The sequence below is a fragment of the Nomascus leucogenys genome, chromosome 3, assembly GCF_006542625.1.
Source record: "Nomascus leucogenys isolate Asia chromosome 3, Asia_NLE_v1, whole genome shotgun sequence".
Taxonomy (NCBI): Eukaryota; Metazoa; Chordata; class Mammalia; order Primates; family Hylobatidae; genus Nomascus; species Nomascus leucogenys.
The window spans coordinates 136,599,189-136,627,031 of record NC_044383.1 but is presented as its reverse complement, the minus strand read 5'-3'; the positions used below and the strand labels follow the sequence as shown (position 1 = coordinate 136,627,031).

Sequence of the window (27,843 nt, the reverse complement as noted above, 5' to 3'; positions counted from 1 at the left end):
AAAGCATTCCTATTTCTCTAGGAGACTTTTTTAAAGGAAAAGAGATGTTCAATACTTAGGTAGAGTTAATCTGCACATTTTCTGAATGCTGTAATTCTGTGCATATTTTTGTAACTTCTATATTTGGTTTGTATAACGATTTTAATCTTTACACATTTTTAAAAATCATTTTCATAACACCACCAAGCCAGGCAATAATCAGGAGATTTTGCAATGGAAGAATCTGAAGGAAAGCACTTCAGTGACTTTCTAAAGATCAAACACTGCATTTCCATCCCTGTCCTCTGGCATTCTGCCAAGAATTCCCCTGGATGGTTATATTCTTAGCAATGTCTAGCTCAATACAACAAGTTACTTATTCATAATGTGAATCATTTATGCTATAGCCACCAATCATTCTTCTATTAGCTGCCTTACAATAAATCCATCAGCCCCGAGGAAAACACTTACAAGGCCCTGGGACACAGTAGCAAGGTCACCTAGAAGACATGTGAAGGGCTGAGTGGTGTTGATTCCTTCTTGAGCATGCCTTCACCATATTATTTCTAAGTCTTAGAGGTAAAAAGCTGTCATATTTCAATCCCACAAAGCCTTCAGTGTTGAGATTATACAATACCAAGGTACCACAAAAGTAGCAACTGACCTGGGATGGGCTCAGTGTGGTCCTCCTGCACTTGCTCATGAGAGGGCAGTGACAGTGCCTCAGTCAGATGGGGATGGAAGAAACTGGAGGGTGATGCCTACCCTCCAGGGAAGAGCGCTGCCGCATAGTAGGGCCACAAGGCACCATGGATTACAGAGCACAGCTGTGCTGAGCAATGGCAAAATCTAGGCTGGAAAACACACCATTTCTAATCTTTGGTGTCTCTAATAAAAGGCACACCACTATCCTGTTATCCCACTCACCAGTGCAAGGGGCTCAGGAAATGCTAGCAAGAACAGCAAAGATCAGGATGCCCTCAGCACCTGGTGCCTGGACGTGCCTTGGAACATGAATGTGCATCTTTCTGTCACCTGGGCAGTCCTATGCTGTGTGCCCTAAGTGGCAGCTCTGCCCTGATGCCCTTCCATCAAATAACCAGGGTAGGTGAAACCTTGGACAAGAAGGCACACAGAACAAAATGTAGGGACAATTTTGTTCAGAAAATTATCTCTGTATCTATCCATCTAGGAGTTTTTGTAGTACCGAATAAATTAGTCATGTTACAAAGCAAACAGAATATCAATGAGTATGGAAAGGGAAATATTTATTTGATTTTAGGAAAACAGAAGGAACAACTATGGCCATCTAACCTAACAACATGCCATTTCCTTCTTCCTTTGTTGATATAAGCATGCATCTCTCTGATGAGCAGACATACCTATGGACTCACTTACAGAGAAGATCATCATTTCTAAATAAGAAAATATTTACTCTTTTTTTTTTTTTTGAGATAGGGTCTCACTCTGTCACTCAGGCTGGAGTGCACTGGCGCAATCCTGGCTCACTGCAACCTCTGCCTCCTGAGTTCAAGCAATCTTCCCACCTCAGCCTCCTAAGCTAGGACTACTGGAGCTCACCACCACATCCAGCTGAGTTTTGTATTTTTTGCAGAGATGGGGTCTCACCATGTTGCCATATTTCCCAGGCTGGTCTCGAACTCCTAGGCTCAAGCAATCTGCCAGCTTTGGCCTTTCAAAGTGCTGGGATTACAGTCATGAGCCACTGTGCCCAGCCTGTTTACTTTTTTTTTTTTTTTTTTTTTGACATTCAAATGACTGAATCTCACACACACGTGGGGGGTGAGCCTGACCTATGACACAGGTGGGGCCCCATGATGACTTTTGTGGCCCTTGGACAATTTGGCCTTTGTGAGCCTCTTCCTTCAGGAAAAAATATTAAATTAAATTTTACAACTGCATTGGTATAAAGACAAATATAATCCAAGTTAGGTTCCATATTATATGTTCCTTATTACTATGTTCATTTTTTTTCTTCTGTTTTTAAAATGAAGTTAAAACAATTCCACAGGCCACTGAAAGTATCATGGGCCCTGAACACTGTGACTAATGAGTAAGTCAGCTCCAGGCTAGAGCCTATTGATTTTCAAGCTACTCAGCATTCTAGTCATAAGTTAGAGAAAAGAACTTCTGGGACTTTCTTGCCAGTAATAAAGATCTGGAGTAAGAAAACCATTGTTTTACCAGTTGGCAAAACACTGATGAACTCTGACACAAGCAAAGTAATCTCAACTCCACTAAAATACTATTTGTCTCTGTAATAACTTTGAGTACTTCAAGAATAGTTCAGTGTTTTAAATATTTATGTCTCCAATAAAGCATTATTATTTTGTGAGTTAAAGGCAAGGCTCTAACCCATTGTTGCACTTAAGCTTTTAATTGTTTTATGTTATTGCTTGGTTAAAAAAAAAAAGATGTGGTATAAAATTGAAAGTATAAACCTTTTTCCTTTTTTTTTTTTGAGACAGAGTTTTGCTCTCGTTGCCCAGGCTGGAGTGCAATGGTGCGATCTCGGCTCACTGCAACCTCTGCCTCCCGGGTTCAAGGGATTCTCCTGCCTCAGCTTCCCAAGTAGTGGGGATTACAGGCATGAGCCACCACACCCGGCTAATTTTGTATTTTTAATAGCAACGGGGTTTCACTACGTTGGCCAGGCTGGTCTCAAACTCCTGACCTCGTGATCCGCCCCCCTCGGCCTCCCAGAGTGCTGGGATTACAGGCATGAGTCACTGCACTCAGCCAAAAATATAAACTTTTTTATCAATAAAAAGTGATACCACTGTGCTTACCAGACTAAATTTCTTCATCTATTCCTAACACTCTAGTAAGCATTTGACGTACGATTGAGTGGCAACAGTTTACCATTGCAGGCCTTGACAAATAGTTCATAATGTGCTCAGAGCCTGATAAATTAAAGTACTTAGGAAACAAACAGAGTGAAACAATTGCCTGGACCTAACAGAAAGGCATATCTCCTCTTCCTTCTTTCCCTTTTAGTGTCATTGTGGTTTTTCAAGAACCACCACCACCAAATTAAAATGAGATTTTCAATGTTAAAGAAAAATAAGTTAAAAAATACCACAGAACTTTTCTAGCCAATGAAAAGGATTTAAAATATTACCTAAAGACTAACTCAATAAAACCAGAAGGCCAATAGGAAGAAATGACTCTGAAATGGGTCATGTGCGATTACACTGATTCCATTTTGAGTCTTTGTGTATGTTAATCTGCAGTACACATTTTCTTTAATTTTTATCCTTTGGTAACAATATTTGTCATTATTCTATACAAAATAGTTAAAGACTTTTTTTTTTTTTCTTTTGAGAGAGAGTCTCACTCTATCCCCTAGGCTGGAGTGCAGTGGTGCAATCTTGGCTCACTGCAACCTCTGCCGCCCTGCTTCAAGTGATTCTCCTGCCTCAGCCTCCCGAGTAGCTGGGATTACAGGCATATGCCACCATGCCCAGCTAATTTTTATATTTTTAGTAGAGATGGGGGTTCACCATGTTGGCCAGGCTGGTCTCGAACTCCTGACCTCACGTGATCTGCCCACCTTGGCCTCCCAAAGTGCTGGGGTTAGAGGCGTGAGCCACTGTGCCTGGTCTAAAGACTAAGAATAGTTTTTTCTGTTTTAAAAAAGACTACAGGGCTGGGCATGGTGGCTCTCACGTGTAATCCCAGCACTTTAGGTGGCCGAGGTGGGTGGTTCACTTGAGGTCAGGAGTTCATGATCAGCCTGGCCAACGTGGTGAAACCCCATCTCTACTAAAAATACAAAAATTAGCCAGGCATGGTGGTGCATGCCTGTTATCCCAACTACTCCAGAGGCTGAGGCAGGAGAATCACTTCAAATCGGGAGGAGGTTGCAGTGAGCTGAGATCGCACCACTGCACTCCAGCCTGGGTGACAAAGCAAGACCCTGTCTCAAAAAAAGAAAAAAATGACTACAGTAGCTCCTCTAATAGGTGATTTCACTTTCTGCAGTTTCAGTTACCTGCAGTCAACTGTGGTCTGAAAATATTACAGTATTTTGAGAGAGACAGAAACTATATTCACATAACTTTTATGACGGTGTGTTGTTATAATTGTTCTATTTTATTATTCGTTGTTGCTAATCTTTTACTGTGCCTAATGTAGACATGAAAACTTACTATAGATATGCATGTATAGGAAAAACAATTCATATAGAGTCAGTACTATCCATGGTTTCAGGCATCCATGGGGCGCTTGGAACATATCCCCCACAGATAAGGGGGACTGCTATACTTGAAAATCGAAAAATGTGACTTACAGAGTACACTTACACAAAAATACCAACAAACTGAAATTATGAATACGTTCAGCTTTTAACATATGTTTCATACTCAAGTGGCAAAAAAATGAAAAGAGCTCACTTTTATAGTTGAAACCTTTTCAATGTCTTCACCCATAGACTCTTCTCATCAGTCTTCACCTGTAGTAAAAACAAAAAATAAATTGCTTTTTACTTAAATATTACTTTTTCAGAATTCTTTTAGTGGAACATGGATGAGCTATCAGGGCTAATTTTAAGTTGTTTAAAAGGAAGACTAGATGCCAAAAGGCCAGGATTTTCCCAGGAAAAGGCCATATCATGCTACTGGACTGTAATAGGCCTATAGCAATAATCATAAACATTTAATTAAAAAATGAAAAGATTCACAGGATGTGGTATTAGAAAGTTACTGATGTCCTATCATCCTTGATTTTCCCTTTGCCTTGAAATACTCAGATAATTCAAAAGGAGACTTGAACATACAATAGCTCTGTAAACAGAGGAGTTCAGTGACTTGCCAGAAGCCAGAAAGAATTTCCCCCAACAAAGGAGAGAAAAAACTCGAGGCCATGAAGCAGGGAATGGAAGGAGAGGCTCTGATTTCAATCCTTCTCCACCGCAGCATCCCTAGCTCCAAAACACAAGTCCTCCAACAACTGCCTAAGGCCACAGCCACTCTTCTCTGAGTTCTTCTCACTTTCCAACAGTGCAAGAGAGTTGAAGGGTCGAGCTCATTGGAGTGAGGCTTACATCTGGTGAAATTTGGGGCTGCAGTTTTTCTGGTCACTGTTTTGGTTTTTCTTTTCTTTTCTTTTTTTTTTTTTTTTTTTTTTGAGACAGTTTTGCTCTAGTCTTTATTTTTATTTTTTTGAGACGGAGTCTCGCTCTGTCGCCCAGGCTGGAGTGCAGTGGCGCCATCTCAGCTCACTGCAAGCTCCGCCTCCCAGGCTCACGCCATTCTCCTGCCTCAGCCTCCCCAGCAGCTGGGACTACAGGCGCAGGCCACCACGCCGGGCTAATTTTTTTGTATTTTTAGTAGAGACAGGGTTTCACCGTGTTAGCCAGGATGGTCTCGATCTCCTGACCTTGTGATCCGCCCGCCTTGGCCTCCCAAAGTGCTGGGATTACAGCCGTGAGCCACCGCGCCCGGCCATTTTTTGTATATTTAGTAGCGACAGGGTTTCACCATGTTGGCCAGGCTGGTCTCGAACTCCTGATCTTAGGTGATCTGCCGCCTCGGCCTCCCAAAGTGCTGGGATTACAGGCATAAGCCACCGCGCCCAGCCTGGTCACTGTTTTTAAAAAGAAAGAACCGCAGACATTTAAACATTTGCAGAGTTTTAAAATTTAAAAAAAAAAAGGTGCCTAGAAATTTCTCAGCTGAGTATCTTCATGAAGAAAAGTTACTCAAATATATTCCAGTTGATTGAGGGATGAATCAAAAGAAAAACTTCAGAGTGAAAAGGTAGCTACACAATAGCACTGGTGGGGAACATTAAAGGCAGGCACGAATGTGCTAATTATTATTATTATTACACAAACAGCCCAACTAGAGTGCCGGCTTCCAAAATTCGTGAAAAAAAAAAATTAATAAAAAGCTTTACTGCAATTAGCTCCACCTAGGTCTGAAATCCTAGCTCATATGATCAAAAATGGGGAAATGGGTGGGGATAATGAAAATTAGCTCATTTTATTCCGCATAGGAGGAGTAAAGACAATGCAGTTTCATTTGTAACACGAGTACTTTTTCATTGAAGGGAATAAAGAAATTAAATGTTTAAGCTCAGTTAAGTCTGAAATAAATATGATATAGGCAAGACAGAAATAAAAAAAAAAGCAGGATTCTGTGATTTAAATATTTAAAAACCAGTAGGTGGTTCATTGCAGAATGAAATACTTCATGGGCAGATTTCTGACAAATTTGGTCTTAACATCCAACAAAAAACTAGAATTATTAGAGGACTATATCACAGAAACGGAAAAGGTGAAAAAAATCATGAATACTATATAAAAATATCCTTGTGAATAAATTCAAACATTTCATTGGAAACAGTTTTATAAGGTGATATTTAATTATCAACACTGAACCAAAAATATAAAGGCTAAACAACTAATACGTACGGTTTACCTCAAGGATTAGATAATTCCCAAACTATATGAAAAGCTTTCAAGACAGAGGAAAAATGAGGTTCCCCAAATTGATAAAGCCAGCACAAATCTGATAAGGTACAAAGAGAGAAAAGGAAGAGGCATGTTTGACTTAGATAAGATGTAAGAACCCTAAATAAAGTGCTCAGAAAACTCAATTTCTAGTATACAACACATCTCCATAAATAAGGTTTATTCTATAAATATTATATAAATAGATCCATTATGCCCTATCAATAGGTCACAAAAGATCAACACCTATTCTTATCTTCAAAGATGCCAAAATGGCATGGGGTAAACTCAGCACCTACATATGGTCATCTCTTAGTGTATGGAGAAATAGGATAGTTTGCCATGATTTTTAAGAAAAACTGAAATCAACAGACATTTTTATTAAAAGTCAGGAATAAAAGTCTCACTGTGCAACAGTGAAAGAAAATAAACAGCCAAATTTTCCCCATCAGCAGGTGACGAGGTTGAATACCTAGAAAGATACCATAAAAGAAATACCTTTTTAAAACCTATTAGAAATAGTAAAGGTTAAGATCATTTAAAACAAATTATTTAAAAAGCACTGGTTTTTATCCAGCGGCAGAAATGATGAGTCACAAACAAATTAAAATGAAGACAGTTTGAAAATAGATCATATTCAGAAAAATAATGCTTAAAGAATCTATATAGAAGACATTTAAAGAAATCTTTAGACAATGATTCCCTCATGAGAAATGATGAAAAATGCAAATGTACCTTTTTTAAAAAAGAAAAAAGCATCATCTAGTCAGGAAATTCAATATGAGGTAAACCAATGAATTTATAATTTCAGTTATTATAGGAATATGAGAACAGCAAGAGGGCTTTTACAATCAGCAATGTTTATTTATAGGCGAATACTTGAGAACCTCAGAGGCTGTTCTACAAATTCAAAATAGGATTTTTAAAAATAAGAATATTTGATTATCTGGCCTTAAGTACAAAATCCACTAATATATTATACTCAGGACATAAAATCCAAATAGAATTTTGCGTCAAAACAAAACTTCATTACACTTCTGAAGGTTGGGGAGGTGTTAAAAATAGCCATCAGTGTTATATTTGTGAAAAGAAAATGCTGACTGCACTTCACTGAATCACAGTGAAACAGGTCATATTTTATTGCTTTTGGCCAAAGAACGATGCTAAACTTATAGTCTACACTATAAGCAAGGTGATGTTTAAAATAAGTTATATAGGCAAAACACAACTCATGTGAGTTTGAGTATAAAAATAATAAAATGTCAGGGTTGATTTTGTAAAAAGGAGACCAACCTATCACCATGTCCTTTTAACTACAGTGTCTAAAATAGGCTTACCTTTAATTTTAGACAACAGACTCAAAGCTATGTGTCCCTGACAATAACTGTGGATCAACTGTAGTTATTCAAGAATGAATGTTAACAACAATTACCCACGAAAGAGACCAACCTTGCTTTTTATATGCAGGACAAAATAAAAGGCCATTGTTATTCTATGTGACTAGGTAAAGTGGCTTTTAATGGTCTGAGTTAGGCGTGGCTTAAACAAGGAATGATTTAAAGTCATGTCTGATAATACTTCTATATACGATACTGACTCCGCAAAGACCCAAAGCATAAAAATTTTCCCTAAAATGTCAATTATTTGATATACGGGAACCCAATAAATTTGTTCCTGAGCACAAAATATGTTGTTTCTTGAGTAAAACACATGAACTTTGTAAAAGAAACAAAGTGAGGAGAGAAATCCATATAAGGGGTTACCAGAAATGACAGGACTTCAGATCAGTGTCGAATTGTAATAATGCCAAAAGGGTAAATCTACCAATGTTCCTCCCATGAATTTCCAGAAAATATGATTTAAGTCAGTAACAAAGATGGTCAAGAACACGAAAAGAAAGGGAATATTTTTGAGGGGATATAAAATCTGATCATGTAAATCTCAAAAGAATCACTATTTGGAATAGATTCTTGCTGCTGCCGCTACCTGCCATCTTGGAGAGCCACATCACATCTGTCCATTCCAATCTGGGAATGTCAGCCAGGTAACTTGTGACTCTACATCCACTGCAACATAAAAACCCCTTTCTTGCTTCTACCTGCCCTTCTTTGAGCTGTTTCATTTCATTCATAGACATCAGCAAGTAACAATGGCTTGTGTAATACAAACTGGCTTCTACGAAGTGGGTGGAATAACATCATCTGTTGGTTTTGAAGCCTGACATCCATCTACCCTCCTTCTGGCATTCACACCAACATTTTCCTCTCCCTTGCCCTACTCCCAGCCCATGTGCTCTGAATGACATTAATTAGGCTAAGCCATTCATCATGTTTCATCCCCCTAATTACTGTGATTAGTTCATGGATTGGCACATGGCCCACACCCGACCAATCAGGGCCACCGAGACCTAATTTTTGGGTTTTATGAAGAAGAAAATAGAACTTTTCCCACTATTAGATAAGAAAAAGAGAGAGGAGAGCTGCTGCAACCATCCTGCAAACACGTAGGGTTCAAGGATAAGCCAACATGTAGAAACCCCATTCTGATAAATTTTGTGTGCTTTTGAACTGTAAAACAGGCTTGTACATACACTATTGTGACTTGCTTTCTCCCATTCAATAATGTGTGAGATTTCCCCATGTCATTTTGCCAATTATGTAGTTTAACGGTTTGTACTGGTGGATAGTATGTTATTGAATAACTTGTGGTATATTTATATGCTCTAGTGTTTAGACCTGTAGACTGTATCCAGTTTGGGTTTTATTCCTACTAAAAGCAATGTTGTACATTTCTTCTGTATTCATGTGCTGGAGATTCTACATTGTATTTATCTGAATTGCAAGTGTTAGGTTGCTCATCACACATGGTGAACTTTACTGGTAATGCTAAAGTTTTTCAAGAATTGTACCAATTTACACTCCACCCATAGTGTATGAGTTCCACTGGCTCTACACTACATTATGGCCAACATTTGATGCTACAAAATTGTAATTATAGCTATTCTCATGGGTGTGAAATGGTATTATTATGGTTTAAATTTGCATTTTCTTAATTACTGAGGTTGAGCATATTTTCATATGCATCTATGTTTCCTTCCCTGTGAAAAACCTGTTCATGCATTTTGCCCATTTTCTACTGAATTGTCTTTTTCTTATGAATTTGTTGGAGTTCTTCATATGTTCTTCAATATATAAATCCATAGGTCTGTTATGGATTATGATTTATCTTCACTCTCAACAGAGGATCTTAAATATAATGCAGTTATATATGTCTATGGTTTAAATATTTTTGTCTTGTTTAAGAAATTCTTTTCCTATCCCAAGGACATGAAAATATTCTTATATATTTCTTTTAAACACTTTGTAATTTCACACGTTACGTCCTTGATCCAGTTGAAATTGATGACTCTATATGATGTGAGGCAAGGATGCATTTTCATTTTTTCCATAAGGATAACCAATTACCCCAGAGTCATTTACTAATTTATTCTTTCCACTTATTTGCAATGCACCTCTGTTATATATCAGGATTCTATATAAATGTGGGCCTGTTTCAAGACTACTATTTTTTGGTCTAACTGCTTATCCCTATTGCCAAAATCACGCTGCCTAAATAACTATGATTTTGTAACAATATAAATAACATTGCTAAATCCTTCTACGTGTTTCTTCAGAATTATTTTGGCTACTTATGAATCTTTGTTCTGTATAAATTTTAGAATTAACCTAAATTCCACCAAAAACATGTTGAATTTGATTGGGGTTACACTAGATCTACATATGAGAAAATCAACATCTTTATATTATAATAATGATATTGTCTATGAACATGTTACCTCTCCACACTATTTAGATCCTTAAAAAATAACTTCCAATGATGTTAAAATTATTCCATTTTCTACATAAAGGTCTCATATATCTTTCACTAGATGTATTTCTAGGGATCTTTCTATTGTTCCTGGAGAAGTTACCTTTTAAAAAAGTACCCTGTTTTTTTCTAGAAAGGATATTACTAACTTAAAAAAATATATTTGGAAATACCAAGAAAAGTTGCAAAAATAAGAATACAAAAAACACTGTTGGCTGGGCACGGTGGCTCATGCCTGTAATCCCAGCACTTTGGGAGGCTAAGGTAGGTGGATCACAAGGTCAGGAGTTTGAGAACAGCCTGACCAATATGGTGAAACCCCGACTCTACTAAAAATACAAAAATTAGCTGAGTGTGGTAGTGCTGCCTGTAATCCCAGCGACTTAGGAGGCTGAGGCAGGAGAATCACTTGAACCCAGGAGGCAGAGGTTGCAGTGAGCCAAGATTGCACCACTGCACTCCAGCCTGGGTAACAGAGTGAGACTCTGTATCAAAAACATAACAAACAAACAAAAAACGCGAAAAAAAAAAACAGCACTCTCTTTTCCTAGCTCTTCCTGTCAAATGTTTATTGATTTTATTAGTTCTTTAATAGGGCCAAATTCTGGTTCTGGCATGCTATAGGCACATATAATTCTTTGGCTATAAGCAAGAAAATCCACCAGCTACAGAATTCACAATGGAAACTGGCTGACCAAAGTAGGAAGGGAGAGAATGTCAACTCAACAAATCACCTGAATTTTTCATTCATGCAAGTAATTTATTTAAATACCTCAAAATTCATTTATTTATTCACTTAACAAATATTTACAATTTATTATGTACAAACAGCCATTTCTATTCTCAGAGACCTCCAAAGACAGACATACACTCTATAGCTTTCCTTGCAAATTCAAGTCAATTTTAATTTCTAATTTGATATATGCAAATGGCCATTTCTTCTTTTGAAAAAAAAAAGTGAGTGTCAATCACTTAGGGGGAAAAAATTCTAGAATTTGGAAGTGGAAACCACAGAGGAGAGGTACAAATCTTTTAGTAGCTGATATTTCTTAGCCTCCTAACCAGTAGATACACGAGTTTTACTCATCATTTGATTCAATTATGTAGTGAATGCCTGGTATGAGCCGGGCATTATGCAGGCATGAGGAATTGCAAAGTGAATAAAGTATGGTATCTTCAAGAAACACGGCTCACATTTTGGAAAAGCTACATACATCAAGCAGTTTTTAATCCATTGAGAATTGTTTTCAGTGGTGCTTTGACAGATATATTAGGAAAGATTTGTCAAAAGAAAGGTTCTCCCCACTCAATCTAGATATTGTATATCAGATTTGCCTGTCTCATCAGGCACCACATACTGCATGTAAATACAATTTATGAAATGAGTTGAGCTTTTAAGATGAGTTCAGTTTCCAGTTTGTATCAATTCCAGGACACACACCAATATGAGGCAGGACTGATGGAGGTTCTTACTACATTATTAAGATGTGTTACACTGATACCAGATGCTTCCAGAATCTGGGCTAGATCTCATGGTAAGTTGACTGTGAGCTTTTAAAAAGGAAACTAAAAGCAGACAAACAACAAGAACTTAACACCAAATTTTGATGGTCCAGACCTTAGATTTTTACCATTTCCTGTTTTTTGTTTTTTTTTTTTTAATTTTTTTGAGACGGAGTCTCGCTCTGTCACCCAGGCTGGAGTGCAGTGGCGCGATCTCGGCTCACTGCAAGCTCCACCTCCCGGGTTCACGCCATTCTCCTGCCTCAGCCTCCCGAGTAGCTGGGACTACAGGCGCCCGCCACCACGCCCGGCTAATTTTTTTGTATTTTTTTTTTTTAGTAGAGACGAGGTTTCACCGTGATCTCCATCTCCTGACCTTGTGATCCGCCCGCCTCGGCCTCCCAAAGTGCTGGGATTACAAGCGTGAGCCACCGCGCCCGGCCTCCTGTTTATTTTTTTTAAAACAGACTAAAAGTTGGCATAGTTATCTGGCAAAGGATAATTAATTCTAATACTTAATTAGAGATGAGGCATTCCAGTAGGTGACCTCTTCCTCATATTCGCTGGTATGTCTCTCTGTTTTTCATACTTACAGCAAAGACGGCCTCTTAATAAAGAAAAGCCGGCCAAAGAACTGGGGATTCCATCACTATTTTCCTTAAGTTTTTAAAGTTGGAGGGGATGCTGGGCAAAAATGTAAAAACTAGGGAGTGTTTCTTCAATGAATGAGCTTCACTTAAGTACCACTACTATTACAGGTGTTGTTAGAGACACTGGGGTTACATAGAAAAATACTGAACCACTGCCTAAGACATCAGGTTCTTGAAGGGATACATGCCAGGAGACAAACTGGATAGCAGCTATATTACAAGTGCTGTAATACAGTTATCAATGCTTTGACTTGAGCAACCTGTGCTACTCCTAAAATGCCTTGAATGCATCCAACATTTGAGCACCAACAGCATACCAGTGCAGGTGCTAAGGATGCAGCCATGATTGAGACAGATTCAGTCCTTACCATCATGGGACCTTTAGCCAGTGGCATGGCTGGCACAGCATTAAAGACAATGCTCAAAGGCAACTGGAGTTACACAGTAAACTTTTAAAAGCATAACAAAATACAACTTTAATATTAAAATTTTGGTCTTGGTAGCATACCAGTGGAGGAAAATTATGGGTAAAACAAGATTTTCCAGAGATACTCAAGTCCAGGCATAAATAAAGAAAAGGAAGGTGATTATGAAAGTTAGCAAGGTTTTGGCAGATTCTACACGTAACAAAATGGAGGAAGCCACAGAAACTGAGCAACATTTTCTAAGCAGAAAAATTTTATAAGCACCACCTTTTATAGAGTTCAAGAGCTTCTTTCAATCTAGGTCAATAACTTCAAGCAATTCAGAATGTGTTAACAAGCAGTGAAAACGACCGTTAATTAAAATAATAAAATTCCCTCAAATGAACAGAATTCAGCTGGCTGTGGTTTCCAAAGTTGTACTATGTCATAAGTCAAATAGATTTGATAAGGGGAAACAGGATATTAGGTTTCTTGTGCCACTTATTTAATAAACTAATATTTTAGGAGATAACTTTAAAATCTGAATTTGTATTCACCCATTTATTTAGTGGTGAAGCACAGTTTTTTTAACCAGGCTTCTGTAAAAATATACTTTATTCGGGCAACATATAGAAAAAAAGTGTTACATCACTTGAAAATGTTCTATTTAGAAAGGTAATTTCCTTTTGCTTTTTTTTGTTTGTTTGTTTTTTTGCCTTTCCACATCAGTCAAGTAAAACAGGCTTTGACATATTGTTTTTTTAAAAAGAGAACTTCCAAATATATCACAGAGTTTTTATTTAACATCTATCTTGAGGCTATTTCAATGAGCTTTCAGTTTCAGGGGAGGGAAAAAGGAAACATGAATACGAAGGGCTGGCTTCCAATAAAACGTTTTACAGTTACTACCAAACAGTGATTTATTCACCCACGCGTTCCACAGCACCACAGCCACCAGTACTTCCTGGAAATCTTTGGTTTTGCTAACATGGACCATTTTTACTTCTAAAAAGATGGGAATTGTTAAAATTGAGTATTGTAGCCCATGAGGAAAATAAGAGAGAGACAACTGACATATGCAAAAACACATTGCCATTTTCAATCTGGACTTGAGAAAACTTTCACTTTCACTAAACCTTCATTAGCATATCTAACATGTGCTTACACGGTTATTTTGCTGATCTTAAAATGGTTCAAAACTGAATATGATTACCATTGCAAAAATCTTTCATAGAGTCTGAACTTCACAGATCATCTCTTTTGCATAACATTTTTGCTTTCCTTCACAGAAACCATTAGGGTTTTCTTCAATCTATCTTGCCAGTTTAGACTATATTGAACTTGTTTATTTTAGAATAATTTTATTTAGAATATAGATATGTATGGTTTCTAGTTTCTAACTCCATGAACAGAGTAATATTTCTCCAGATTCTGTTTATGTGCATGTTCAGCCAAGATATCTTGACTACATAAAAGGTAAAAGAGCCTCTAATAGTGGGGGCATTTGGCTGTGTGTAGAGTTAAGCCCAGATTAAAGGGCAGGACACTTGTAGTGCACAGATAGGCTAGAGCATTCTCTAGCCACAAGTTTTTCACTATGAAACTGACATTTCGTGCCCACTAAAAAACTGACATACAGTACTCCTGCCATAAAACTAGTTAGATTTGCACTTTGTGATCTAAATATTCAGCAACTATAGGTATTTCTTTAATATCTGTCCCCAACATTAGACCACAGGAGACCCCATTTCTCTTTACACCCCAGCATGCCCGATGCCCAGCACATGGCAGATGCTTGCAAATAATTGTTAAATGAATAACCAAGTAGAATGTGCTCACTGGATTTAGTGGCATGAGGTCAGTGGGAGCAGTTTTGGGAAATTGTAAGGGCTAAAGTGGAAATGGTTCAGGGCGATGAGTGAAACACCATGTATCTTACACAAGGCCTGAGAGGAGGGAAGTAGAAAGAGCTAGTGTGGGGTAGGTATTCCAAGCAGGGTTTTGTGTGGGCGTCCGGATGATATATAAATAGTGACAAGATAGATCTTTTAGAGAGGAAGGGGTTGAAAATACTGAAAAAGGAAGAGTAAGCCAAAGCATCCCTGAAAAGACAGGACGAATGAGGACCCAGGGCCCAGGACCCAGTGTTAATTAAGATGGGGACACATTTGCTGTTATGACAAAGGCAGGAACATGATGGTTCTTGGTAGATTTGGTGGCAGGCCATGGCCCTGTGTGTTCTCAAGTGATTTCTATTTTCTCAGAGAAGTAAAAGTCAAGATCATCTTCTGAAAAAGTTGGGCAAGGCTGCGCATTTGGGAAGAGTTGGGAAAATTATAATTAAGTCATTTAGGAGAGTCAGTCATGAGCTGACTAGAAAAAAAATAGAAAGTCTGTCAATATCACATTCTGCACCATCAACAATCAGGTGATAGGTCCTACTGGCAGGATGCTGGCCTGGGCATGTGCTTAGCAGACAGTAGGTAGGGCCAGATGGGTAACCCCACAGGGAAAGCGGTGGCTTTGGAATTGAAAGATTTGGGCCCAAGGCCAAGACCTGCTATTAAGGAGCTATCTGACTTGGAGGAGTCATTTCACTTCTTTAGGCCTTAGGGTTTTACCATTTACAAAATGACAGAGTTGCATAAAAACCTCCGAGGTCCCTTCTAGCCCTAAAAGGACTCTTTATAAAATAACCAGCAAATTAGTCTAATGGCAGCATCACTGATACAGAATAAAAGTTCAGAATTGGACAGGAACCATAATTCCTGCCTGGTCCATGGCTCCACTGCTTTCCGACATGCATTACACAGCCCAGGAAGCTCTTGGTCATCGGTTCCCACTCACCTGCCTGCCTCATTGTCTCATTGAAATACTAACTGCAAAACTGCTTTTCAAAATAAAAAAAAAAAAGGATAGGCAGAGATTTGTTAAAGGACATAAAATTACAGCTAGACAGGACGAATAAATTCTAGTGTTCTATATCACCATAGGATGACTGTAATTACACAATAATATGTAGTTCCAAATAGCTGGAAGGATACTGAACATTCCAAACACAAAAAATGATAAATGTTGGAGATGAACATCATTATGTATTCCATGAATACATTCATTGTCAATTTCTTAAAAATTAAAAAAGAAAAATAGGGAAATATACAGCATTTTTAAAAATTAAAGCATTAATAAGGGTTATTCGAATCCCTTAAACATACCCATCCTCTATTCTAGTGGCATATATATTGTCTTGCTATTTTAAGACAGTTTGATTTTAAAACACTGTACTCAGAGATTGGGGCCAAGCAGTTCTCATCAGCAACAGTGAAAATTTTGTGGCTGGGTTAAAATATACTAAAGTGAATTCTTTTCACTTTCTAAGGTGAGTACGATATAAGTTAAAGACTTCCCAAAAGAAATGGGCTTTCCAGAGGAAGTGAAGACAGAATATGAATAACATTCCCCATTCATTAAAAGAATGGTATTCAATGATGTTTACACACGTGGTTACCACTCTTTAAACTTAAGTCTAAATATACTTTTAAAGCTGTAGGTAAAGTAGTAATTTACTGAAGCCAAACCACAAAGAAATTTCAGGAATGCATCCAGGTTATATAATTCTATTCCTTGCTATATAAAGATAATTCTAATAGCTTATATTTTGGTCATCTATTCACTAATTTTGACTTAGTACTGATTTTTGGAACATAAAATAATTTGAGAAATTAAGTTTCAGTCTAAATTTCTAGGTAAGAGGCAGAAATGTAAGCTCCCCACCACTGAACAGCAATTGTTATACAAGAGGTACCTGGCAAGGGGGCTTCTACCTGCCCCCAGAACTCTCCATCCTCTCCCTCTCATGGTTGGGAATGTTCTTGTCCTCTTGACACCTTTATTTACCTTCATTTCATAAATTCTACACTAGCAGGAGTGACCCTGGCAAGAGCGGGAAGGGCAATGAGAATAAAGGTTCAAGCAAGGGTCAATGAATGTTAGGAGAAAATCAGCTTCTGGTTGAACGGTAGGGGGAGGGATGGCGTTCCAGAACCTTCTGTGTACTTGAGGTGGAAGGAGGGCAATTGGACTAGCTTTTACAGAAGACTTGGGAGATGGAAGGAAACACATTAAAAAATGACACGAGAGTGCAGGAGGTAGGAAAGACTAAATTGTTCCAAGGAGCCATAAGACACCTAACTTAGCCGGAGCTGCGGCCTTGGTGGAAAACAGAAATACATTCTATCTAAAATTTAATAAATTCAGTATGTGCTTCTGATGCTGGAAAATAAAAATTCTAAGCATTCTAAGCAATCCAAGAAGATCATCTTTGAAGAACAATACCTTCTTAAGGGCCAGGGCAATATCCATAGATATTCACACTCCTTTCATGGAAAGAGAATGAGAAAGTGCTCAAATTTTAAACAAATAAGTGCCAAAACATAAATCTAATGGACTAAATAATAGCATTTATATGGCTAAGCCCTCATTCAGTAGGCTGGAAAATTTAAGCCAAGGAAATCTCTAGTACATACAATAAAAAACAAAGAGAAGGAAAATAATAAAGAAAGAATCACTTCCATGAGGCCTAAAATCCACCTACTCGATTTCTAGGTGAAGACACATTAATATTAGTGGGGAGAAAATATCCTAAGCTAGAGAAGACTTCAGATAATAAAGCTCAAAAATAAAAGGACCGATGACAAAAAGATAGTGGTGAAATTTTAGAACTAAGGATAAAGCAGAAAGTCCTATATGGTCAAAGAGGTAAAAAGACACACACTCATGCACACACACAATCAACTACGTTGTAAGTCTAACATCAGACTTATTGGCTACACTAGATTGTAGGTATCAGAGGTGCAATGCCTTCAAAGTTCAGAAACAGTAATTTTGAATCTAGACTGAAATAATCAAGTATGAAAGCAAAATCAGACATTTTCAAACATGCAATAACAGTACTTACCATCTATGCATATTATACATCAAAAGTTACTCAAAGGGAGTAGCCTATCAAATGAAAAAAGGAATCTAAGGAAGAGGATGACATGAAATAAAAATAAAACCCAAAAACAAACAACAAAAAAAAGGTAAAAGCTAAATATAACCCCAAAGCAGAGAAATGTCTATAAAGAAGTGAAGCTACTGGGAAAATCTCCTTCAAGTGGCAAAATTTCATGACCCATGATGGGAGTTCTTTCTCTATGGATCTAATTCTATTACTTGGCTCCGCAGTGAATAATATTTGCATAATGGCTTTAGGTTTTCAGAAGCCACTCAGAGACAAAACAAAAAACATATTCATAGTTAGACTATAGAAATAAGAAATAAGTGTATTAACTGTGACACTGTAATAGGCAGAGTCTAGCTAATTGGGAGGTCATGAGTAGGGTAATAGACCCTCTTGGGACTAAGGGGGTTCCCACATGTGGGACTTTCAGAGCTAAAACTGGGAAAGTCCTGTGTAAACCAGGACTAGTTTGTCATCTTAGTCATAGGGTAGAAGAAATGAATAAAGGATGCTAATATCATTTTTCAGACCAAGGTTCAATAGAGGCTTTAGAAAAGAAATAAGTTGGAGACAAGACAAATATAGCAACTGTTAGCAGTGACTGTACTTGAGGAATGAGGTTTTTATATTTGATTTCACCCTTTCCAAACTTTAGATTTTTAAAACAATACATCCATTTAGAGCACAATGGGTCAACTCTTATTCACGAGGTATCTAACTTCTAACAAAAAGAATATTTCAAAATGAGGACAACCTAGAACTCCAAACATGTGAAGCCAACTAAAAATGATTAAATAAGAGATTTTTATCTAAACTCTGATATGAAAGCAAGGGTATAAATAAACTGAGGACAGAAGATCTGCTCTCCTGTCCAGGGGCCATGTCTGTACTCTTGTGAAGGATGAATGATCACAGAAAAGGACAAGAAGAAGACCCTAGTCAACCAAAAAAACAAGAAAAAAAAAGGGACCAACTGAGCCACGTTAATCACAGTAATAAGCCATTTAGATTCCACATTGCCACCACAGCTACTGCTGGAGAAACCAGAGTTCATCCACGTCAAAACGGCTCAAAAGACACAGTGCTGTTTCTCTCTCCCTCTCTAAAGGTGTGGCTGTGTGTGAGTGTCATGTATTACCCTAGCTTTTTTAAAAAATAGTCATGAGTTACATACAATGATCTGGTCATTTTATGGCAAAACTGTTACTTATAGAAAAAATTCAATATAGAGGTCTTTTCATGAGCATTAATACTTTGAAGTTTGTATAATGACCCTGAAGAGGTATCTATAGACACAATTTTTTTTTCTTTAAAGAGAACTCAAGTCGTAGGTATGCTGACTCCACAATTATTTGCACAGGAAGCCATTCACTTATCTGCAAATAGTAACTCACCATAAAGATAATAATTGCTTCATACTCTTCAACTCAAAAATGCCTCTGTTAACACCCAAAAGATACGATATTTATTTTAAATTCAAAATAGAAAAAGCCCATAGTCCTGCTTTCTGTAACCATGAGTTACCAAGCATAATCAACATCCATTATGAGTGTTGTACAGTGCATGAAACCAGGGGCCTTAATATATTTAACTGCTTAACGAGTCCCGGCCAGATCACTGCAATTCTATCAGGTTTCCTTTTTTTAAGATACACAGTGTCTTAAAAACATATCTGAAATCAGGATGTAGCTTATAATTAACATGAACATTTAACAGTTTATTTATGCTCCCTGAAAAGTTGTTAAATCAATTATCTTAAAAATTCAGAGTCTAGCAACTAAGAAAACCAAAAAATGCCACATACACAGCTCATTGGAAATGCATGTGATCATAACTAACATAATTGAACTCATGAAAATAATTTTTTATAAATGTGGCTCCAGGTAAGCTGAGATACTGTCCTATAAGTGAAGACAGCTGAGATTAGAAACATTAAGAAGAACAAAATTAGCCCAAAGTAGATGCTTGTTTCCCAATTGTTTTTAACTACAAATTACACTTAGTGTATCCACAAATTCCAAAACGAGAAATAACAGAACTACATTCCTAAAATGTCCACCCATGACTTTTCTGTTTTTCATTTTAATTAGAAGACTATTAAGATTCCCATTCAGTTATCTCAGGGCATTAAAAACATTTCAATGTCATTTATCAAGAGCAAAATTTGCAGCACACAGTCTCCACAACTCCAAAAACAAAATTTAAAAAGAAAACAAGTCTGTGAAAGCTGCAATTTACTTGCTCTCCAGGAAGCTAATTGGAATGTGCTGGAGTAGAGGTAATGAAATGATGTAAAACATTTGTGTGAAAGGCAAAGCATTCTGTGATAAGCCCGCTAAGGGTAGGAACCATATCTGCCCCTCATTTTCATTTCCTTTGGCTCCTGGTGATAGCTCTATTGAATATTCAAATTAAACAGATTTGAGAACTAATTTTTTTCCAGAAAAAGAGTCCCTTAACTACTTTAACACCTGGATTGTTTTAAGTTTCTACATCCCCCCAAAATGCTCCCAACTCTTCTTGGAAGAGTAACATCCTGTAAATTCCTACCCAGTCCTACTCTGAGGTCAGCTACAAACCACAGCCTTGTAACTTTTAGGCAAAGATGCTGGTGTCTGTATGAATCCACAAGCGTGAAAATGATGATGTATCTCCAAGCATTTGTTCTATTCTCTACAAAATCAAGCTTTATTGTTCAATTGTTTTATTACTTCATTACTTTAATGGGTTTTCTTTGAGAATTAGGCTTAAAGCCTGGAATTGAAAATTAAATTTTTCCATATGTCTGAATTTAAACCATTGGCTCTAATGATGGGGAATCTATTTTTTCTTTCAGTTGAAATATTTTGGATGTTTATTTTTATTCACTTAATTCTTTACAAAAAATGCTTTATCCCAAAGTTGAGTTTCTGACCTCTATGCACTTTTCAAGTTAGTCTTGAGTGTGGTTTTTTTGTGGAAGTCAGTGTGGCACTGGATAACATACTGAGGGCATACTGTGTGCCTCCTGAGCTTCCCATTCTTTTTCTCCCCAACTACTGTTTTAAAATTTCACCAACTCCATCAAGCTCTCCTGGTCTACCCTAGGCCACATATTTTACTACATTCTCATATTATTTTCTACCTCCCATGTGGCTGCTTGATCACAGTTTTTTTCTTTTTTTGGGGGGTGACAGAGTTTTGCTCTTGTTGGCCAGGCTGGAGTGCAATGGCTGGATCTCAGCTCACTGCAACCTCTGCCTCCTGGCTTCAAGCGATTCTCCTGCCTCAGCCTCCAGAGTAGCTGGGATTACAGGCACCTGCCACCACGCCCCGCTTTTTTTTGTTTTGTTTTGTTTTTTGTTTTTTAGTAGAGATGGGGTTTCTCCATGTCGGTCAGGCTGGTCTCCAACTCCTGATCTCAGGTGATTCGCCTGCCTCGGCCTCCCAAAGTGCTGGGATTACAGGCCTGAGCCACCACACCCAGCCTCAACTTCACTCTTCTTCCTCTCCTCCCTCAGGTGCAGAAGAGGGATGGTCAGAACTGTGGAGGGGCAACCTGGTCACCAGCACTCTCCATCTCGGCCATACACTGCTGCCTCCCACACATCCAAACTCACCCTCTGCACTGACTCAGCCTCCACAGAGGATGATACAATTGATCATTCCTAACAAGCTTCCCCTTTAGAGCCTACGCTCCCTCTCTCCTCCCCTCGGCCATTAGTATCTTCTGCCTCAACCAAATTGGTTTAGAATCACTGTTTCTGACCCTCTCCTTCCTCATCTCTGACCCCAGTCAGGCTTCTACCCCCTGCACCACCTCTGAGATGACTGAGGCCCCCATCATCACAGGCCCCTGCATCTTTATCTGCAGCTGCAGCCAAAGCCTCCAGACTTCTGTTTCCCAGTGCCCAGAAAGCAACCCTTGGACAGGCTCTCGGCTAACCCTGCCCCAGCTAAAGCTCCGCATTCTCCCTGATTCCCACCAGCTTCACCTGCGACTCGGATAAGTCTCAGGATGCATGGGCCAGCAATACTGAGCTGCCTGGAATCAGCTCTGCCCGAATTCCCCCTTCCCTGCTGCCCTGGACTGGGTCCTGCTCCCTGCTCTGCCTGCCAGGTCCTTCCAACCCATCTGTACCTGGTGACTCCTCTCACCCTGTGAGACCCACTTCCAGCATTCATGACCTCCGTCAGGACGGCATCCCTGAGCCGGCACTTCCAGATGACACTGTTGCCCTCCGATTAGACCTGTGATTTCCTCAAGTGCAGAAATTTGGTCTCATCTTTGAAACCCAAGACCCACCGTCATTATTCAAAAATGTTTAACTGAATGAAGAGGCTTCAAAGGAGGGCAAATCCATTATTTGGTTGCTCCCAGACGTGAAGTGTGCTTTCAGCTTAGTAAAAATAAACAAATGGGGCTTTAAAGAAAGCACTGCATGAGGTATTTTCACAGAACAAATTAAAAGCAAAAATACAGAAGTCATTAGCAAAATATCAGCTAAGTTAGAAAGGGGAAATCCAAATGAAACCATACTAGAGATGTATGCAAATTTTAGTCTCTGATCCTCAAGCTCGTTTCCCCAGAAACTTTCTAGCAGATTAAACCAGCGATTAGTGACATATATCATTTCATGGCAGAAGGTCTTATAAAGTATTCTTTAAAACATCACTTGAAGGTAAAGTTCTCCTCAATTACCCATTCCTTGTCTTTTAACTATCAGTATCCTGTCACCAAGACTGCCCATGTAAGAATAAATGTTTGTGAAATTATTCTCTCCTTTGTTTTTTGCTCCTGAATAACGGCCATAGGACATTTGTTACCAGCCTGCACATACGTGTTCCTGCCATCCTGTTGAGAACAGGGCATGGAGGAAGAGGGAGAGGCCAGGTAGAGGGGTATGGCCAATGCAGGCAACACTCACCTGGGGGCCTCTCCAACCTGTCCACCTTGCCCAGGACCAAGGCCCAGGCCACCAAGTCTGACTGTCCTCCATAGACACCCAAGGCCCTGAGAGCAGCCCTATGTGTGTCCAGTTGGCCAAGGCTGATGATAAAAGCAGACAAAAAGATAAACTTCGGAAGAAATCGTTACATTTACTTTTCAAGTTATAAAAATCACAACTCCCCACTGTTAAAAAAAAGTCCAGAGAATAAAGAAAAGCAAGGAAAAACCATCACTTGTAAGCCAGAGACAATCATAGCCCATACCCTGGTGATTTCTTCCAGCTTTGCTTGTGTGTTTATAATAGAGAATGGAGATTAAACAATTTCGTGTACTCTGACCTTTTTCTTTTATCACTGAACATTACAACATGCACATTTTTAGGAGCGAATTTTAAACTGTTGACCTTTTGCTACTTGTAGCAAAAATTCTTCAGAAAATGTCAAATGCTGCCTGCTTGTTGTAGGAACCAGAGAGTCCTGAAGTTGTGAGACTGTTCTGACTCTCAGAAGGCCAGAGAGCCTAGAAGCTCTGGTGGACAGGTTGGTGGCAGTGGCCGAGGAAGCAGCCAGCCAGCCCCTGGGGCAGGACGGCACTAGAAGGAAGCAGGCCGCTAGAAAGCCCGATGCCCAGTTCCCTATGCCCAGTTCCCTGGGGCTTCCCCTTACTCGCTCGCAGCCCTCCACTAGCCCACATCCTCTTCTCCTCCCCCAGGTCTGTCCTACCCTCTGTTCCCCTCCTTGGGAGCCCAACCATGCTCTGAAGCATCCGTAGGTGGGGAGCGGTTGCCAGCAAGGGGAAGGGGAACCCCCGAATACACTGTAGCAGGTAAAGAAGAGTTCTGAAATGCAAGGTTAGAACTTGTATTTTCCTACAAGTCTTACTGCAAGTTTTCCTACAGGTAACTGAACTGCACAGTGTTGTTCAGTTACTTCCAGCATATTGACCTAAAGATGCTTCTGTTATGATCAGTGTCCAAGCCACAGGACTCTGTCCGACTCCACCAGGTGTAAGGCGGGGCTGTCATGCTGGGCTTTCAAGGTCCTAATACTCCTTGTGTGTAGGGGATGGGGTGTCCCCAAAAGGACAACAGCACCCATTGCATCACTCCCCACGGTCCCGTCTGCCCATCACCTGAAAAGCTGCCTAAAACGCAGACCTGGGGAGGAGGGTGCTGGATGGAAAAAAGGTGGAATTGGTTTCATGGTTTTAATTCAAAGACACAGATTGAGGGGGGAGCGGGGAGAGAGACAGAGAGAGACACTGAGGTGATCAGCCAGAGACAGGACTTGCAAAATTGGAGCTGATGTGTACATTTATTTCAAACAGGCTGGAGGACCTAGAAGCCTTGAGATGACACAGCCACAGAAGATGCAGAAACCTCTGTTCCACAAGTGAGCTTGTGGATTCCTGGGCATAGATTTTCTTGGCTCTCTTACTCTTCCACAGTATTTGCTCAAATCTTTGAGAGCTTCAGCTTTAGCATTCTCTTCTAAGAAGGATCATCAGGCTTTAGCCCCCTCCACTCCATCGAAACGGTTCATCAAGGCCACCAATGACCTTCTCACTGCAAAATCCAATGATTAACTCTCCTTGTCTTTACTTTTCAGCTGCTAGGATGCACATTCTCCACTGAGCTTCTGGAAAGCCATGGGCTCCTGGCTTTCCTCCCTTGCTGGCAGCTCCTTCCCCATTTCCTGGGCTGAGTCTTCCAAGTGCTCGGGTGCCCCGAGATCAGCCTCCTGACGTCTTCTCTGTCTGCACTCTGATACCTCATCTAGCCCAGTGATTGTAAATATCATTGATTTGCTGATAGTTCTCAGGTGTGTATTTCCACACCAGCCCCCCTCTCCTGAGCACCAGGTTCACACATCCACGTACCTACCTGGCATCACCACTTAAAGTTGAGATGCATCTTCCAGACCTAGCATAGCCAAAGCCTAATTCTCAGTTTCTCCCCCTTGCTAACCTGCCTTTCCTGCATTCACAACCTCAGAAAATGGTGTCAACTGCACTCAGATATTCAGGATAATATCCTTGGCTTCATCCCTTACCATTTTCTTTCCAATGCCCCACAACTAAGCTATCCACAAACCCTGTGGGCTGCACTCTCAGCAGACACTCAACCATGGTTCACCACTTCTTCAGTTCTCACCCTGATCCCAGATCCCATCAGCTCTCAGCTGGACTGCTACAGTCACCTCCTGGCCACTGATCTCCTTGCCTATATGCATGCCTCCCCAGCACTGATTCTCCACACAGAAGCTAAAGTAATTCTGCTCATATACAATATCACAGCACTCCTGGGTTCAAACTCCACCAGGGGCTTCCCATCGCAACCAGAGTAAAGTCAATGTTTTAACCAGGACCTATTCCCCAGGTACCATTCTTTCCATGTACTGGCCTCCCTGCTGAACAAGGTACAAACTGCTTTAAAGAGAGCACTGTGGGCAGTACCGTTCAAATATAAAGAATGGCATCATCAGTAATCCCCTGTTAAATAGCCTATGGCCTCCATCACACTTGCTAGGAAAAGGCTGCCCAGATAAATATCTTTAACTTTTACTTTATAAATGAAATATTCTTTGACTAATTGTAGAAACCTTGAAAAATATGAAAATCTCCCAAAATATAGGAAAGTATAAATAAAATAAAAATCCAAGTATGAAAGCTCAAAGATAACTAATTATCATTATTATTTTGGTCTAATTTCCTGCCATCAAGGAAATACATCATAGAAAATCTATGAAGTATTGACTTTTAAAAAATGGATGATTCAGCCAGGTGCAGTGGCTCACGCCTGTAATCCCAGCACTTTGGGAGGCTGAGGCGGGCGGATCACGAGGTCAGGAGATCGAGACCATCCTGGCCAATATGGTGAAACCTCCTCTCTACTAAAAATACAAAAATTAGCCAAGCATGGTACCACGTACCTGTAGTCCCAGCTACTTGGGAGGCTGAGGCAGGAGAATCGCTTGAACCCGGGAGGCGGAGGTTGCAGTAAGCCGAGATCACACCACTGCACTCCAGCCTGGGCAACAGAGCAAGACTCTGTCTCAAAAAAAAAAAAAAAAAAAAGAGGATGATTCTCTGTTGGTTTTATCCTTTCCTTTGTCACATGTCTTAAAGGTTTCAATTTTATCATTGCTATTGGGAAATCTTAATTGCATATAATAGTTCCTTGTATGAATATTCCATAACTTATCCAACCCTGTAGTGTTGAGGCTTTAGGTTTAAATGTTGTCGCAATGTAGAATCTGGTGTACAGAAAGGTTTATTTCTTTAGGGTATATCCTCAAAATGAGTCAAAGAGTACCTTTGAGGCCTTGACAGATACTGTCAAATGGCTGTGAGAAGCATCACTACAAGCAGCAACGTGTTCCTGTGTCCAATCCTTTATTTCAGCCTGGCCGAAGTACACACCACCTGTGTGTACTGAAGTCATCTCTAGCTCTTAACTGGTGCTGGTGAATCCTACCCTTTACATCCAAACAGGCTCCATGGCTGTTTATTCCACTGTGGCCAATGGAGGTCTAGTCTTCCAGGCTAGAACCCTCAGTTTCTTCTCTCTCATCAGGTCCCCTTCCCCAAATCCCACATATGCACACACCAACTTGCTCGTGGATGAACTTCTCTATTTCCATTGCATTCCAGTCCTCTGCAAAGCCTCATCATCTTTGCATGTAGATGACAGCACTACATTCTTACCTGCAGTAGTGCTTCTCTAACCAGTGAATTACCTGGGGCTGTTACTACAACACAGGTTCTTATTCTACAGGATAGTACAATGAATACTGTAATCTGTGCAATTGTTTATCCTCTCTGCTAGATTATAACATCATTAATAGTAGGGGCAGAATATTAAACAACTCCATTTAACTAAATGAATGCAACCCTGAGTCCTTTCACTCAAGTCAAGTTAATACTTAATCCAGATATAGAGGGTTCAGTGCAGCAGGGCAAGGACGTTGTGTGTGTGTGTGTGTGTGTGTGTGTGTGTGTGTGTGTGTTTGTGTGTGTGTTCCTACCTACATACCATCCCAAAACAAATGTCCATTTGCTGAGGACTCTTTGAAAACTGATCTCAAAGGAATCTAAAGAGAAACCAGGATTGCAGTCCTATGTGTGGAAAGCTGCCACTTTCTGCTCTTCTTTCAGTGAAGGGGTTTTCTACTGGGTCAACATCCTCTTTGAAATTTATACCAAGAAAAATATACACATATTAAACAGCAGCAGCAATTTACAGTAAAACAGAAAATTCCACTCAGGGCAGAAAACAACCAGAAACATATAACATTTCAAAGCTCTGGAAGTGGGAGTTCACATGCTTAAATCATCACTTCATTGCCAGTTTTACTGCAGCAACAGCCTTCTCTCTGACAATCATGTCAGTATTACCAAACCTTTAAAACATTCACTTGGAGTTCAATCTGTTGCCCATATGTCAGATATAAGAATAGTTGAATTCGCAATATTTATTCTGTACAAGAGTGGGTTCTATTTTAAAATCCCATTATCATGTGGTTACAGGATATCATTAAAATAAATATTAATGTAGGCCCATATCAGTTCTTAAAACAGCAAGAAGTCTGCATCCCATAAAACGCCCTGCATATTAGTCAGCAGCACGTTTGGAAGACAAGGCAGCAGTTGTTTATTATTATCTATGTAATCTTGGATTTCAGTTTCTAATGATCACAGATGGCAATAAACTCTTCCACTAGTGCTCACGGCAAGAGGGTGATGGAAATCTTTCCTAATTGTGGCAAACATATGTTGACACATATTTATATGCAATTCTGCCAGGCAGGATACATTTATATCCAGTTTTATTATCCTTGTGATCCTGAAAAACAAAATCTATGTGTCAATGTCGGATTTTTCAGGTATGCAGTCATTCTCTTAACTTCCTGCTTGCAGACTAGTAAATACTTTTTTTTAAGATTATGGTTAAGAAAAAGAAGTGCAGTTTCCCAGAAGAAAACCAGATGTTTAAGTTTTATTCTCAAAAATGATGTTGGTGTTGATTTTTTTTT

At 39.4% G+C, this 27,843-nt stretch overlaps 1 protein-coding gene across 1 annotated transcript in view; it reads right to left on the bottom strand.

Moving 5' to 3' along the window:
* PLEKHG1 (pleckstrin homology and RhoGEF domain containing G1) overlaps positions 1-27,843 on the bottom strand; it is a 243,857-nt gene that overhangs the window by 187,591 nt on the left and 28,423 nt on the right. The window contains exon 2 of the mRNA XM_030809833.1: positions 4,395-4,453. The gene's annotated coding sequence lies outside the window, so the exon portion shown is untranslated. The remainder of the gene's footprint in view (positions 1-4,394; positions 4,454-27,843) is intronic.